This window comes from Anthonomus grandis, chromosome 3 (assembly GCF_022605725.1).
Source record: "Anthonomus grandis grandis chromosome 3, icAntGran1.3, whole genome shotgun sequence".
Taxonomy (NCBI): Eukaryota; Metazoa; Arthropoda; class Insecta; order Coleoptera; family Curculionidae; genus Anthonomus; species Anthonomus grandis.
Genome location: NC_065548.1, coordinates 6,337,651 through 6,354,076, shown reverse-complemented (window position 1 = coordinate 6,354,076; position 16,426 = coordinate 6,337,651). Strand labels below are relative to the sequence as shown.

General features: G+C 31.5%; 1 long non-coding RNA gene across 15 annotated transcripts in view; it reads right to left on the bottom strand.

Moving 5' to 3' along the window:
* The window catches only part of LOC126734600 (uncharacterized), a 52,831-nt gene that overhangs the window by 21,974 nt on the left and 14,431 nt on the right, over positions 1-16,426 (bottom strand). For 13 of the 15 annotated variants that reach the window (XR_007660097.1, XR_007660101.1, XR_007660103.1 and 10 more), the window contains 2 exons: positions 4,198-4,710; positions 3,343-3,855 (listed from right to left, as the gene is read on the bottom strand). This is a non-coding gene — a long non-coding RNA (uncharacterized LOC126734600). Of the gene's footprint in view, positions 1-3,342; positions 3,856-4,197; positions 4,711-11,379; positions 11,551-11,892; positions 13,432-16,426 lie in introns of all 15 variants that reach the window. The other 2 variants (XR_007660104.1, XR_007660098.1) reach the window with 2 other exon arrangements.

The window sequence follows — 16,426 nt, the reverse complement described above, 5'->3', positions numbered from 1 at the left end:
CTAGTTATACCCGAAAAACATCATTTCATTCCCATCCTCTTCTAATTCTCAGACTGAGATAAGGATATATAAATGAGATTTCGATTTTTCCACCTATTTTCTATATCATCGTTTCATTTTCTAAATAGTGTTTGTATCGGCTGGAATTAGTGTTTTTCTCGCGTAATGTGTCTAATTATACCCGAAAAACATCATTTCATTCCCATCCTCTTCTAATTCTCAGACTGAGATAAGGATATATAAATGAGATTTCGATTTTTCCACCTATTTTCTATATCATCGTTTCATTTTCTAAATAGTGTTTGTATCGGCTGGAATTAGTGTTTTTCTCGCGTAATGTGTCTAGTTATACCCGAAAAACATCATTTCATTCCCATCCTCTTCTAATTCTCAGACTGAGATAAGGATATATAAATGAGATTTCGATTTTTCCACCTATTTTCTATATCATCGTTTCATTTTCTAAATAGTGTTTGTATCGGCTGGAATTAGTGTTTTTCTCGCGTAATGTGTCTAATTATACCCGAAAAACATCATTTCATTCCCATCCTCTTCTAATTCTCAGACTGAGATAAGGATATATAAATGAGATTTCGATTTTTCCACCTATTTTCTATATCATCGTTTCATTTTCTAAATAGTGTTTGTATCGGCTGGAATTAGTGTTTTTCTCGCGTAATGTGTCTAGTTATACCCGAAAAACATCATTTCATTCCCATCCTCTTCTAATTCTCAGACTGAGATAAGGATATATAAATGAGATTTCGATTTTTCCACCTATTTTCTATATCATCGTTTCATTTTCTAAATAGTGTTTGGATCGGCTGGAATTAGTGTTTTTCTCGCGTAATGTGTTTAATTATACCCGAAAAACATCATTTCATTCCCATCCTCTTCTAATTCTCAGACTGAGATAAGGATTTATAAATGAGATTTCGATTTTTCCACCTATTTTCTATATCATCGTTTCATTTTCTAAGTAGTGTTTCTATCGGCTGGAATTAGTGTTTTTCTCGCGTAATGTGTCTAATTATACCCGAAAAACATCATTCCATTCCCATCCTCTTCTAATTCTCAGACTGAGATAAGGATATATAAATGAGATTTCGATTTTTCCACCTATTTTCTATATCATCGTTTCATTTTCTAAATAGTGTTTGTATCGGCTGGAATTAGTGTTTTTCTCGCGTAATGTGTTTAATTATACCCGAAAAACATCATTTCATTCCCATCCTCTTCTAATTCTCATACTGAGATAAGGATTTATAAATGAGATTTCGATTTTTCCACCTATTTTCTATATCATCGTTTCATTTTCTAAGTAGTGTTTCTATCGGCTGGAATTAGTGTTTTTCTCGCGTAATGTGTTTAATTATACCCGAAAAACATTATTTCATTCCCATCTTCTTCTAATTCTCAGACTGAGATAAGGATATATAAATGAGATTTCGATTTTTCCACCTATTTTCTATATCATCGTTTCATTTTCTAAATAGTGTTTGGATAGGCTGGAATTAATGTTTTTCTCTCGTAATGTGTCTAATTATACCCGAAAAACATAATTTCATTCCCATCCTCTTCTAATTCTCAGACTGAGATAAGGATATATAAATGAGATTTCGATTTTTCCACCTATTTTCTATATCATCGTTTCATTTTCTGAGTAGTGTTTCTATCGGCTGGAATTAGTGTTTTTCTCGCGTAATGTGTTTAATTATACCCGAAAAACATCATTTCATTCCCATCCTCTTCTAATTCTCAGACTGAGATAAGGATTTATAAATGAGATTTCGATTTTTCCACCTATTTTCTATATCATCGTTTCATTTTCTAAATAGTGTTTGTATCGGCTGGAATTAGTGTTTTTCTCGCGTAATGTGTTTAATTATACCCGAAAAACATCATTTCATTCCCATCCTCTTCTAATTCTCAGACTGAGATAAGGATTTATAAATGAGATTTCGATTTTTCCACCTATTTTCTATATCATCGTTTCATTTTCTAAGTAGTGTTTCTATCGGCTGGAATTAGTGTTTTTCTCGCGTAATGTGTTTAATTATACCCGAAAAACATTATTTCATTCCCATCCTCTTCTAATTCTCAGACTGAGATAAGGATTTATAAATGAGATTTCGATTTTTCCACCTATTTTCTATATCATCGTTTCATTTTCTAAATAGTGTTTGTATCGGCTGGAATTAGTGTTTTTCTCGCGTAATGTGTCTAATTATACCCGAAAAACATCATTTCATTCCCATCCTCTTCTAATTCTCAGACTGAGATAAGGATTTATAAATGAGATTTCGATTTTTCCACCTATTTTCTATATCATCGTTTCATTTTCTAAATAGTGTTTGTATCGGCTGGAATTAGTGTTTTTCTCGCGTAATGTGTTTAATTATACCCGAAAAACATCATTTCATTCCCATCCTCTTCTAATTCTCAGACTGAGATAAGGATTTATAAATGAGATTTCGATTTTTCCACCTATTTTCTATATCATCGTTTCATTTTCTAAGTAGTGTTTCTATCGGCTGGAATTAGTGTTTTTCTCGCGTAATGTGTTTAATTATACCCGAAAAACATTATTTCATTCCCATCCTCTTCTAATTCTCAGACTGAGATAAGGATTTATAAATGAGATTTCGATTTTTCCACCTATTTTCTATATCATCGTTTCATTTTCTAAATAGTGTTTCTATCGGCTGGAATTAGTGTTTTTCTCGCGTAATGTGTCTAATTATACCCGAAAAACATCATTTCATTCCCATCCTCTTCTAATTCTCAGACTGAGATAAAGATTTATAAATGAGATTTCGATTTTTCCACCTATTTTCTATATCATCGTTTCATTTTCTAAATAGTGTTTGTATCGGCTGGAATTAGTGTTTTTCTCGCGTAATGTGTTTAATTATACCCGAAAAACATCATTTCATTCCCATCCTCTTCTAATTCTCAGACTGAGATAAGGATTTATAAATGAGATTTCGATTTTTCCACCTATTTTCTATATCATCGTTTCATTTTCTAAGTAGTGTTTCTATCGGCTGGAATTAGTGTTTTTCTCGCGTAATGTGTTTAATTATACCCGAAAAACATTATTTCATTCCCATCCTCTTCTAATTCTCAGACTGAGATAAGGATTTATAAATGAGATTTCGATTTTTCCACCTATTTTCTATATCATCGTTTCATTTTCTAAATAGTGTTTGTATCGGCTGGAATTAGTGTTTTTCTCGCGTAATGTGTCTAATTATACCCGAAAAACATCATTTCATTCCCATCCTCTTCTAATTCTCAGACTGAGATAAGGATATATAAATGAGATTTCGATTTTTCCACCTATTTTCTATATCATCGTTTCATTTTCTAAGTAGTGTTTCTATCGGCTGGAATTAGTGTTTTTCTCGCGTAATGTGTCTAATTATACTCGAAAAACATCATTTCATTCCCATCCTCTTCTAATTCTCAGACTGAGATAAGGATATATAAATGAGATTTCGATTTTTCCACCTATTTTCTATATCATCGTTTCATTTTCTAAATAGTGTTTGTATCGGCTGGAATTAGTGTTTTTCTCGCGTAATGTGTCTAATTATACCCGAAAAACATCATTTCATTCCCATCCTCTTCTAATTCTCAGACTGAGATAAGGATATATAAATGAGATTTCGATTTTTCCACCTATTTTCTATATCATCGTTTCATTTTCTAAGTAGTGTTTCTATCGGCTGGAATTAGTGTTTTTCTCGCGTAATGTGTCTAATTATACTCGAAAAACATCATTTCATTCCCATCCTCTTCTAATTCTCAGACTGAGATAAGGATATATAAATGAGATTTCGATTTTTCCACCTATTTTCTATATCATCGTTTCATTTTCTAAATAGTGTTTGTATCGGCTGGAATTAGTGTTTTTCTCGCGTAATGTGTCTAATTATACCCGAAAAACATCATTTCATTCCCATCCTCTTCTAATTCTCAGACTGAGATAAGGATATATAAATGAGAGTTCGATTTTTCCACCTATTTTCTATATCATCGTTTCATTTTCTAAATAGTGTTTGTATCGGCTGGAATTAGTGTTTTTCTCGCGTAATGTGTTTAATTATACCCGAAAAACATCATTTCATTCCCATCCTCTTCTAATTCTCAGACTGAGATAAGGATTTATAAATGAGATTTCGATTTTTCCACCTATTTTCTATATCATCGTTTCATTTTCTAAGTAGTGTTTCTATCGGCTGGAATTAGTGTTTTTCTCGCGTAATGTGTCTAATTATACCCGAAAAACATCATTTCATTCCCATCCTCTTCTAATTCTCAGACTGAGATAAGGATATATAAATGAGATTTCGATTTTTCCACCTATTTTCTATATCATCGTTTCATTTTCTAAATAGTGTTTCTATCGGCTGGAATTAGTGTTTTTCTCGCGTAATGTGTCTAATTATACACGAAAAACATCATTTCATTCCCATCCTCTTCTAATTCTCAGACTGAGATAAGGATATATAAATGAGATTTCGATTTTTCCACCTATTTTCTATATCATCGTTTCATTTTCTAAGTAGTGTTTCTATCGGCTGGAATTAGTGTTTTTCTCGCGTAATGTGTCTAATTATACTCGAAAAACATCATTTCATTCCCATCCTCTTCTAATTCTCAGACTGAGATAAGGATATATAAATGAGATTTCGATTTTTCCACCTATTTTCTATATCATCGTTTCATTTTCTAAGTAGTGTTTCTATCGGCTGGATTTAGTGTTTTTCTCGCGTAATGTATCTAATTATACCCGAAAAACATCATTTCATTCCCATCTTCTTCTAATTTTCAAACTGAGATAAGGATATATAAATGAGATTTCGATTTTTCCACCTATTTTCTATATCATCGTTTCATTTTCTAAATAGTGTTTGTATCGGCTGGAATTAGTGTTTTTCTCGCGTAATGTGTCTAATTATATCCGAAAAACATCATTTCATTCCCATCTTCTTCTAATTTTCAAACTGAGATAAGGATATATAAATGAGATTTCCATTTTTCCACCTATTTTCTATATCATCGTTTCATTTTCTAAGTAGTGTTTCTATCGTCTGGAATTAGTGTTTTTCTCGCGTAATGTGTCTAATTATACCCGAAAAACATCATTTCATTCCCATCCTCTTCTAATTCTCAGACTGAGATAAGGATATATAAATGAGATTTCCATTTTTCTACCTATTTTCTATATCATCGTTTCATTTTCTAAGTAGTGTTTCTATCGTCTGGAATTAGTGTTTTTCTCGCGTAATGTGTCTAATTATATCCGAAAAACATCATTTCATTCCCATCCTCTTCTAATTCTCAGACTGAGATAAGGATATATAAATGAGATTTCCATTTTTCCACCTATTTTCTATATCATCGTTTCATTTTCTAAGTAGTGTTTCTATCGTCTGGAATTAGTGTTTTTCTCGCGTAATGTGTCTAATTATATCCGAAAAACATCATTTCATTCCCATCCTCTTCTAATTCTCAGACTGAGATAAGGATATATAAATGAGATTTCCATTTTTCCACCTATTTTCTATATCATCGTTTCATTTTCTAAACAGTGTTTGTATCGGCTGGAATTAGTGTTTTTCTCGCGTAATGTGTCTAATTATACCCGAAAAACATCATTTCATTCCCATCCTCTTCTAATTCTCAGACTGAGATAAGGATATATAAATGAGATTTCCATTTTTCCACCTATTTTCTATATCATCGTTTCATTTTCTAAACAGTGTTTGTATCGGCTGGAATTAGTGTTTTTCTCGCGTAATGTGTCTAATTATACCCGAAAAACATCATTTCATTCCCATCATCTTCTAATTCTCAGACTGAGATAAGGATATATAAATGAGATTTCGATTTTTCCACCTATTTTCTATATCATCGTTTCATTTTCTAAATAGTGTTTGGATCGGCTGGAATTAGTGTTTTTCTCGAGTAATGTGTCTAATTATACCCTAAAAACATCATTTCATTCCCATCTTCTTCTAATTCTCAGACTGAGATAAGGATATATAAGTGAGATTTCCATTTTTCCACCTATTTTCTATATCATCGTTTCATTTTCTAAATAGTGTTTGGATCGGCTGGAATTAGTGTTTTTCTCGCGTAATGTGTCTAATTATACCCTAAAAACATCATTTCATTCTCATCTTCTTCTAATTCTCAGAAAGAGATAAGGATATATAAATGAGATTTCCATTTTTCCACCTATTTTCTATATCATCGTTTCATTTTCTAAATAGTGTTTGGATCGGCTGGAATTAGTGTTTTTCTCGCGTAATGTGTCTAATTATACCCTAAAAACATCATTTCATTCCCATCTTCTTCTAATTCTCAGAAAGAGATAAGGATATATAAATGAGATTTCCATTTTTCCACCTATTTTCTATATCATCGTTTCATTTTCTAAATAGTGTTTGGATCGGCTGGAATTAGTGTTTTTCTCGCGTAATGTGTCTAATTATACCCTAAAAACATCATTTCATTCCCATCTTCTTCTAATTCTCAGAAAGAGATAAGGATATATAAATGAGATTTCCATTTTTCCACCTATTTTCTATATCATCGTTTCATTTTCTAAATAGTGTTTGGATCGGCTGGAATTAGTGTTTTTCTCGAGTAATGTGTCTAATTATACCCTAAAAACATCATTTCATTCCCATCTTCTTCTAATTCTCAGACTGAGATAAGGATATATAAGTGAGATTTCCATTTTTCCACCTATTTTCTATATCATCGTTTCATTTTCTAAATAGTGTTTGGATCGGCTGGAATTAGTGTTTTTCTCGCGTAATGTGTCTAATTATACCCTAAAAACATCATTTCATTCCCATCTTCTTCTAATTCTCAGACTGAGATAAGGATATATAAATGAGATTTCCATTTTTCCACCTATTTTCTATATCATCGTTTCATTTTCTAAATAGTGTTTGGATCGGCTGGAATTAGTGTTTTTCTCGCGTAATGTGTCTAATTATACCCTAAAAACATCATTTCATTCTCATCTTCTTCTAATTCTCAGAAAGAGATAAGGATATATAAATGAGATTTCCATTTTTCCACCTATTTTCTATATCATCGTTTCATTTTCTAAATAGTGTTTGGATCGGCTGGAATTAGTGTTTTTCTCGCGTAATGTGTCTAATTATACCCTAAAAACATCATTTCATTCCCATCTTCTTCTAATTCTCAGAAAGAGATAAGGATATATAAATGAGATTTCCATTTTTCCACCTATTTTCTATATCATCGTTTCATTTTCTAAATAGTGTTTGGATCGGCTGGAATTAGTGTTTTTCTCGCGTAATGTGTCTAATTATACCCGAAAAACATCATTTCATTCCCATCCTCTTCTAATTCTCAGACTGAGATAAGGATATATAAATGAGATTTCGATTTTTCCACCTATTTTCTATATCATCGTTTCATTTTCTAAATAGTGTTTGGATCGGCTGGAATTAGTGTTTTTCTCGCGTAATGTGTCTAGTTATACCCTAAAAACATCATTTCATTCCCATCTTCTTCTAATTCTCAGAAAGAGATAAGGATATATAAATGAGATTTCGATTTTTCCATCTAATTTCTAGATCATCGTTTCATTTTCTAAATAGTGTTTGTATCGGCTGGAATTAGTGTTTTTCTCTTGTAATATGTCTAATTATACCCTAAAAATATCATTTCATTCCCATCTTCTTCTAATTCTCAGACTGAGATAAGGATATATAAATGAGATTTCGATTTTTCCACCTATTTTCTATATCATTGTTTCATTTTCTAAATAGTGTTTGGATCGGCTGGAATTAGTGTTTTTCTCGCGTAATGTGTCTAATTATACCCGAAAAACATCATTTCATTCCCATCCTCTTCTAATTCTCAGACTGAGATAAGGATATATAAATGAGATTTCGATTTTTCCACCTATTTTCTATATCATCGTTTCATTTTCTAAATAGTGTTTGTATCGGCTGGATTTAGTGTTTTTCTCTCGTAATATGTCTAATTATACCTTAAAAACATCATTTCATTCCCATCTTCTTCTAATTCTCAGACTGAGATAAGGATATATAAATGAGATTTCGATTTTTCCACCTATTTTCTATATCATCGTTTCATTTTCTAAATAGTGTTTGTATCGGCTGGATTTAGTGTTTTTCTCTCGTAATATGTCTAATTATACCCTAAAAACATCATTTCATCCCCATCTTCTTCTAATTCTCAGACTGAGATAAGGATATATAAATGAGATTTCCATTTTTCCACCTATTTTCTATATCATCGTTTCATTTTCTAAGTAGTGTTTCTATCGTCTGGAATTAGTGTTTTTCTCGCGTAATGTGTCTAATTATATCCGAAAAACATCATTTCATTCCCATCCTCTTCTAATTCTCAGACTGAGATAAGGATATATAAATGAGATTTCCATTTTTCCACCTATTTTCTATATCATCGTTTCATTTTCTAAGTAGTGTTTCTATCGTCTGGAATTAGTGTTTTTCTCGCGTAATGTGTCTAATTATATCCGAAAAACATCATTTCATTCCCATCCTCTTCTAATTCTCAGACTGAGATAAGAATATATAAATGAGATTTCCATTTTTCCACCTATTTTCTATATCATCGTTTCATTTTCTAAGTAGTGTTTCTATCGTCTGGAATTAGTGTTTTTCTCGCGTAATGTGTCTAATTATATCCGAAAAACATCATTTCATTCCCATCCTCTTCTAATTCTCAGACTGAGATAAGGATATATAAATGAGATTTCCATTTTTCCACCTATTTTCTATATCATCGTTTCATTTTCTAAGTAGTGTTTCTATCGTCTGGAATTAGTGTTTTTCTCGCGTAATGTGTCTAATTATATCCGAAAAACATCATTTCATTCCCATCCTCTTCTAACTCTCAGACTGAGATAAGGATATATAAATGAGATTTCGATTTTTCCACCTATTTTCTATATCATCGTTTCATTTTCTAAATAGTGTTTGGATCGGCTGGAATTAGTGTTTTTCTCGCGTAATGTGTCTAGTTATACCCTAAAAACATCATTTCATTCCCATCTTCTTCTAATTCTCAGAAAGAGATAAGGATATATAAATGAGATTTCGATTTTTCCATCTAATTTCTAGATCATCGTTTCATTTTCTAAATAGTGTTTGTATCGGCTGGAATTAGTGTTTTTCTCTTGTAATATGTCTAATTATACCCGAAAAACATCATTTCATTCCCATCCTCTTCTAATTCTCAGACTGAGATAAGGATATATAAATGAGATTTCGATTTTTCCACCTATTTTCTATATCATCGTTTCATTTTCTAAATAGTGTTTGGATCGGCTGGAATTAGTGTTTTTCTCGCGTAATGTGTCTAGTTATACCCTAAAAACATCATTTCATTCCCATCCTCTTCTAACTCTCAGACTGAGATAAGGATATATAAATGAGATTTCGATTTTTCCACCTATTTTCTATATCATCGTTTCATTTTCTAAATAGTGTTTGGATCGGCTGGAATTAGTGTTTTTCTCGCGTAATGTGTCTAGTTATACCCTAAAAACATCATTTCATTCCCATCTTCTTCTAATTCTCAGAAAGAGATAAGGATATATAAATGAGATTTCGATTTTTCCATCTAATTTCTAGATCATCGTTTCATTTTCTAAATAGTGTTTGTATCGGCTGGAATTAGTGTTTTTCTCTTGTAATATGTCTAATTATACCCTAAAAATATCATTTCATTCCCATCTTCTTCTAATTCTCAGACTGAGATAAGGATATATAAATGAGATTTCGATTTTTCCACCTATTTTCTATATCATTGTTTCATTTTCTAAATAGTGTTTGGATCGGCTGGAATTAGTGTTTTTCTCGCGTAATGTGTCTAATTATACCCGAAAAACATCATTTCATTCCCATCCTCTTCTAATTCTCAGACTGAGATAAGGATATATAAATGAGATTTCGATTTTTCCACCTATTTTCTATATCATCGTTTCATTTTCTAAATAGTGTTTGTATCGGCTGGATTTAGTGTTTTTCTCTCGTAATATGTCTAATTATACCTTAAAAACATCATTTCATTCCCATCTTCTTCTAATTCTCAGACTGAGATAAGGATATATAAATGAGATTTCGATTTTTCCACCTATTTTCTATATCATCGTTTCATTTTCTAAATAGTGTTTGTATCGGCTGGATTTAGTGTTTTTCTCTCGTAATATGTCTAATTATACCCTAAAAACATCATTTCATCCCCATCTTCTTCTAATTCTCAGACTGAGATAAGGATATATAAATGAGATTTCCATTTTTCCACCTATTTTCTATATCATCGTTTCATTTTCTAAGTAGTGTTTCTATCGTCTGGAATTAGTGTTTTTCTCGCGTAATGTGTCTAATTATATCCGAAAAACATCATTTCATTCCCATCCTCTTCTAATTCTCAGACTGAGATAAGGATATATAAATGAGATTTCGATTTTTCCACCTATTTTCTATATCATCGTTTCATTTTCTAAATAGTGTTTGTATCGGCTGGATTTAGTGTTTTTCTCTCGTAATATGTCTAATTATACCCTAAAAACATCATTTCATCCCCATCTTCTTCTAATTCTCAGACTGAGATAAGGATATATAAATGAGATTTCCATTTTTCCACCTATTTTCTATATCATCGTTTCATTTTCTAAGTAGTGTTTCTATCGTCTGGAATTAGTGTTTTTCTCGCGTAATGTGTCTAATTATATCCGAAAAACATCATTTCATTCCCATCCTCTTCTAATTCTCAGACTGAGATAAGAATATATAAATGAGATTTCCATTTTTCCACCTATTTTCTATATCATCGTTTCATTTTCTAAGTAGTGTTTCTATCGTCTGGAATTAGTGTTTTTCTCGCGTAATGTGTCTAATTATATCCGAAAAACATCATTTCATTCCCATCCTCTTCTAATTCTCAGACTGAGATAAGGATATATAAATGAGATTTCCATTTTTTCACCTATTTTCTATATCATCGTTTCATTTTCTAAATAGTGTTTGTATCGGCTGGATTTAGTGTTTTTCTCTCGTAATATGTCTAATTATACCCTAAAAACATCATTTCATCCCCATCTTCTTCTAATTCTCAGACTGAGATAAGGATATATAAATGAGATTTCCATTTTTCCACCTATTTTCTATATCATCGTTTCATTTTCTAAACAGTGTTTGTATCGGCTGGAATTAGTGTTTTTCTCGCGTAATGTGTCTAATTATACCCGAAAAACATCATTTCATTCCCATCATCTTCTAATTCTCAGACTGAGATAAGGATATATAAATGAGATTTCGATTTTTCCACCTATTTTCTATATCATCGTTTCATTTTCTAAGTAGTGTTTCTATCGGCTGGAATTAGTGTTTTTCTCGCGTAATGTGTCTAATTATACCCTAAAAACATCATTTCATTCCCATCTTCTTCTAATTCTCAGAAAGAGATAAGGATATATAAATGAGATTTCCATTTTTCCACCTATTTTCTATATCATCGTTTCATTTTCTAAATAGTGTTTGTATCGGCTGGAATTAGTGTTTTTCTCGCGTAATGTGTCTAATTATACCCGAAAAACATCATTTCATTCCCATCCTCTTCTAATTCTCAGAGTGAGATAAGGATATATAAATGAGATTTCCATTTTTCCACCTATTTTCTATATCATCGTTTCATTTTCTAAACAGTGTTTGTATCGGCTGGAATTAGTGTTTTTCTCGCGTAATGTGTCTAATTATACCCGAAAAACATCATTTCATTCCCATCATCTTCTAATTCTCAGACTGAGATAAGGATATATAAATGAGATTTCGATTTTTCCACCTATTTTCTATATCATCGTTTCATTTTCTAAATAGTGTTTGGATCGGCTGGAATTAGTGTTTTTCTCGCGTAATGTGTCTAATTATACCCTAAAAACATCATTTCATTCCCATCTTCTTCTAATTCTCAGAAAGAGATAAGGATATATAAATGAGATTTCCATTTTTCCACCTATTTTCTATATCATCGTTTCATTTTCTAAATAGTGTTTGGATCGGCTGGAATTAGTGTTTTTCTCGCGTAATGTGTCTAATTATACCCTAAAAACATCATTTCATTCCCATCTTCTTCTAATTCTCAGAAAGAGATAAGGATATATAAATGAGATTTCCATTTTTCCACCTATTTTCTATATCATCGTTTCATTTTCTAAATAGTGTTTGGATCGGCTGGAATTAGTGTTTTTCTCGCGTAATGTGTCTAATTATACCCTAAAAACATCATTTCATTCCCATCTTCTTCTAATTCTCAGAAAGAGATAAGGATATATAAATGAGATTTCCATTTTTCCACCTATTTTCTATATCATCGTTTCATTTTCTAAATAGTGTTTGGATCGGCTGGAATTAGTGTTTTTCTCGCGTAATGTGTCTAGTTATACCCTAAAAACATCATTTCATTCCCATCTTCTTCTAATTCTCAGAAAGAGATAAGGATATATAAATGAGATTTCGATTTTTCCATCTAATTTCTATATCATCGTTTCATTTTCTAAATAGTGTTTGTATCGGCTGGAATTAGTGTTTTTCTCTTGTAATATGTCTAATTATACCCTAAAAATATCATTTCATTCCCATCTTCTTCTAATTCTCAGACTGAGATAAGGATATATAAATGAGATTTCGATTTTTCCACCTATTTTCTATATCATTGTTTCATTTTCTAAATAGTGTTTGGATCGGCTGGAATTAGTGTTTTTCTCGCGTAATGTGTCTAATTATACCCGAAAAACATCATTTCATTCCCATCCTCTTCTAATTCTCAGACTGAGATAAGGATATATAAATGAGATTTCGATTTTTCCACCTATTTTCTATATCATCGTTTCATTTTCTAAATAGTGTTTGTATCAGCTGGAATTAGTGTTTTTCTCGCGTAATGTGTCTAATTATACCCGAAAAACATCATTTCATTCCCATCCTCTTCTAATTCTCAGACTGAGATAAGGATATATAAATGAGATTTCGATTTTTCCACCTATTTTCTATATCATCGTTTCATTTTCTAAATAGTGTTTGTATCGGCTGGATTTAGTGTTTTTCTCTCGTAATATGTCTAATTATACCCTAAAAACATCATTTCATCCCCATCTTCTTCTAATTCTCAGACTGAGATAAGGATATATAAATGAGATTTCCATTTTTCCACCTATTTTCTATATCATCGTTTCATTTTCTAAATAGTGTTTGGATCGGCTGGAATTAGTGTTTTTCTCGCGTAATGTGTCTAATTATACCCGAAAAACATCATTTCATTCCCATCCTCTTCTAATTCTCAGACTGAGATAAGGATATATAAATGAGATTTCCATTTTTCCACCTATTTTCTATATCATCGTTTCATTTTCTAAGTAGTGTTTCTATCGTCTGGAATTAGTGTTTTTCTCGCGTAATGTGTCTAATTATATCCGAAAAACATCATTTCATTCCCATCCTCTTCTAATTCTCAGACTGAGATAAGAATATATAAATGAGATTTCCATTTTTCCACCTATTTTCTATATCATCGTTTCATTTTCTAAGTAGTGTTTCTATCGTCTGGAATTAGTGTTTTTCTCGCGTAATGTGTCTAATTATATCCGAAAAACATCATTTCATTCCCATCCTCTTCTAATTCTCAGACTGAGATAAGGATATATAAATGAGATTTCCATTTTTCCACCTATTTTCTATATCATCGTTTCATTTTCTAAGTAGTGTTTCTATCGTCTGGAATTAGTGTTTTTCTCGCGTAATGTGTCTAATTATATCCGAAAAACATCATTTCATTCCCATCCTCTTCTAACTCTCAGACTGAGATAAGGATATATAAATGAGATTTCCATTTTTCCACCTATTTTCTATATCATCGTTTCATTTTCTAAACAGTGTTTGTATCGGCTGGAATTAGTGTTTTTCTCGCGTAATGTGTCTAATTATACCCGAAAAACATCATTTCATTCCCATCATCTTCTAATTCTCAGACTGAGATAAGGATATATAAATGAGATTTCCATTTTTCCACCTATTTTCTATATCATCGTTTCATTTTCTAAGTAGTGTTTCTATCGGCTGGAATTAGTGTTTTTCTCGCGTAATGTGTCTAATTATACCCTAAAAACATCATTTCATTCCCATCTTCTTCTAATTCTCAGAAAGAGATAAGGATATATAAATGAGATTTCCATTTTTCCACCTATTTTCTATATCATCGTTTCATTTTCTAAGTAGTGTTTCTATCGTCTGGAATTAGTGTTTTTCTCGCGTAATGTGTCTAATTATACCCGAAAAACATCATTTCATTCCCATCCTCTTCTAATTCTCAGACTGAGATAAGGATATATAAATGAGATTTCGATTTTTCCACCTATTTTCTATATCATCGTTTCATTTTCTAAATAGTGTTTGTATCGGCTGGAATTAGTGTTTTTCTCGCGTAATGTGTCTAATTATATCCGAAAAACATCATTTCATTCCCATCCTCTTCTAATTCTCAGACTGAGATAAGGATATATAAATGAGATTTCCATTTTTCCACCTATTTTCTATATCATCGTTTCATTTTCTAAGTAGTGTTTCTATCGTCTGGAATTAGTGTTTTTCTCGCGTAATGTGTCTAATTATATCCGAAAAACATCATTTCATTCCCATCCTCTTCTAACTCTCAGACTGAGATAAGGATATATAAATGAGATTTCCATTTTTCCACCTATTTTCTATATCATCGTTTCATTTTCTAAACAGTGTTTGTATCGGCTGGAATTAGTGTTTTTCTCGCGTAATGTGTCTAATTATACCCGAAAAACATCATTTCATTCCCATCATCTTCTAATTCTCAGACTGAGATAAGGATATATAAATGAGATTTCCATTTTTCCACCTATTTTCTATATCATCGTTTCATTTTCTAAGTAGTGTTTCTATCGGCTGGAATTAGTGTTTTTCTCGCGTAATGTGTCTAATTATACCCTAAAAACATCATTTCATTCCCATCTTCTTCTAATTCTCAGAAAGAGATAAGGATATATAAATGAGATTTCCATTTTTCCACCTATTTTCTATATCATCGTTTCATTTTCTAAATAGTGTTTGGATCGGCTGGAATTAGTGTTTTTCTCGCGTAATGTGTCTAATTATACCCGAAAAACATCATTTCATTCCCATCCTCTTCTAATTCTCAGACTGAGATAAGGATATATAAATGAGATTTCGATTTTTCCACCTATTTTCTATATCATCGTTTCATTTTCTAAATAGTGTTTGTATCGGCTGGAATTAGTGTTTTTCTCGCGTAATGTGTCTAATTATACCCGAAAAACATCATTTCATTCCCATCATCTTCTAATTCTCAGACTGAGATAAGGATATATAAATGAGATTTCCATTTTTCCACCTATTTTCTATATCATCGTTTCATTTTCTAAATAGTGTTTGTATCGGCTGGAATTAGTGTTTTTCTCGCGTAATGTGTCTAATTATACCCGAAAAACATCATTTCATTCCCATCCTCTTCTAATTCTCAGACTGAGATAAGGATATATAAATGAGATTTCGATTTTTCCACCTATTTTCTATATCATCGTTTCATTTTCTAAATAGTGTTTGTATCGGCTGGAATTAGTGTTTTTCTCGCGTAATGTGTCTAATTATATCCGAAAAACATCATTTCATTCCCATCCTCTTCTAATTCTCAGACTGAGATAAGGATATATAAATGAGATTTCCATTTTTCCACCTATTTTCTATATCATCGTTTCATTTTCTAAGTAGTGTTTCTATCGTCTGGAATTAGTGTTTTTCTCGCGTAATGTGTCTAATTATATCCGAAAAACATCATTTCATTCCCATCCTCTTCTAACTCTCAGACTGAGATAAGGATATATAAATGAGATTTCCATTTTTCCACCTATTTTCTATATCATCGTTTCATTTTCTAAACAGTGTTTGTATCGGCTGGAATTAGTGTTTTTCTCGCGTAATGTGTCTAATTATACCCGAAAAACATCATTTCATTCCCATCATCTTCTAATTCTCAGACTGAGATAAGGATATATAAATGAGATTTCCATTTTTCCACCTATTTTCTATATCATCGTTTCATTTTCTAAGTAGTGTTTCTATCGGCTGGAATTAGTGTTTTTCTCGCGTAATGTGTCTAATTATACCCTAAAAACATCATTTCATTCCCATCTTCTTCTAATTCTCAGAAAGAGATAAGGATATATAAATGAGATTTCCATTTTTCCACCTATTTTCTATATCATCGTTTCATTTTCTAAATAGTGTTTGGATCGGCTGGAATTAGTGTTTTTCTCGCGTAATGTGTCTAATTATAC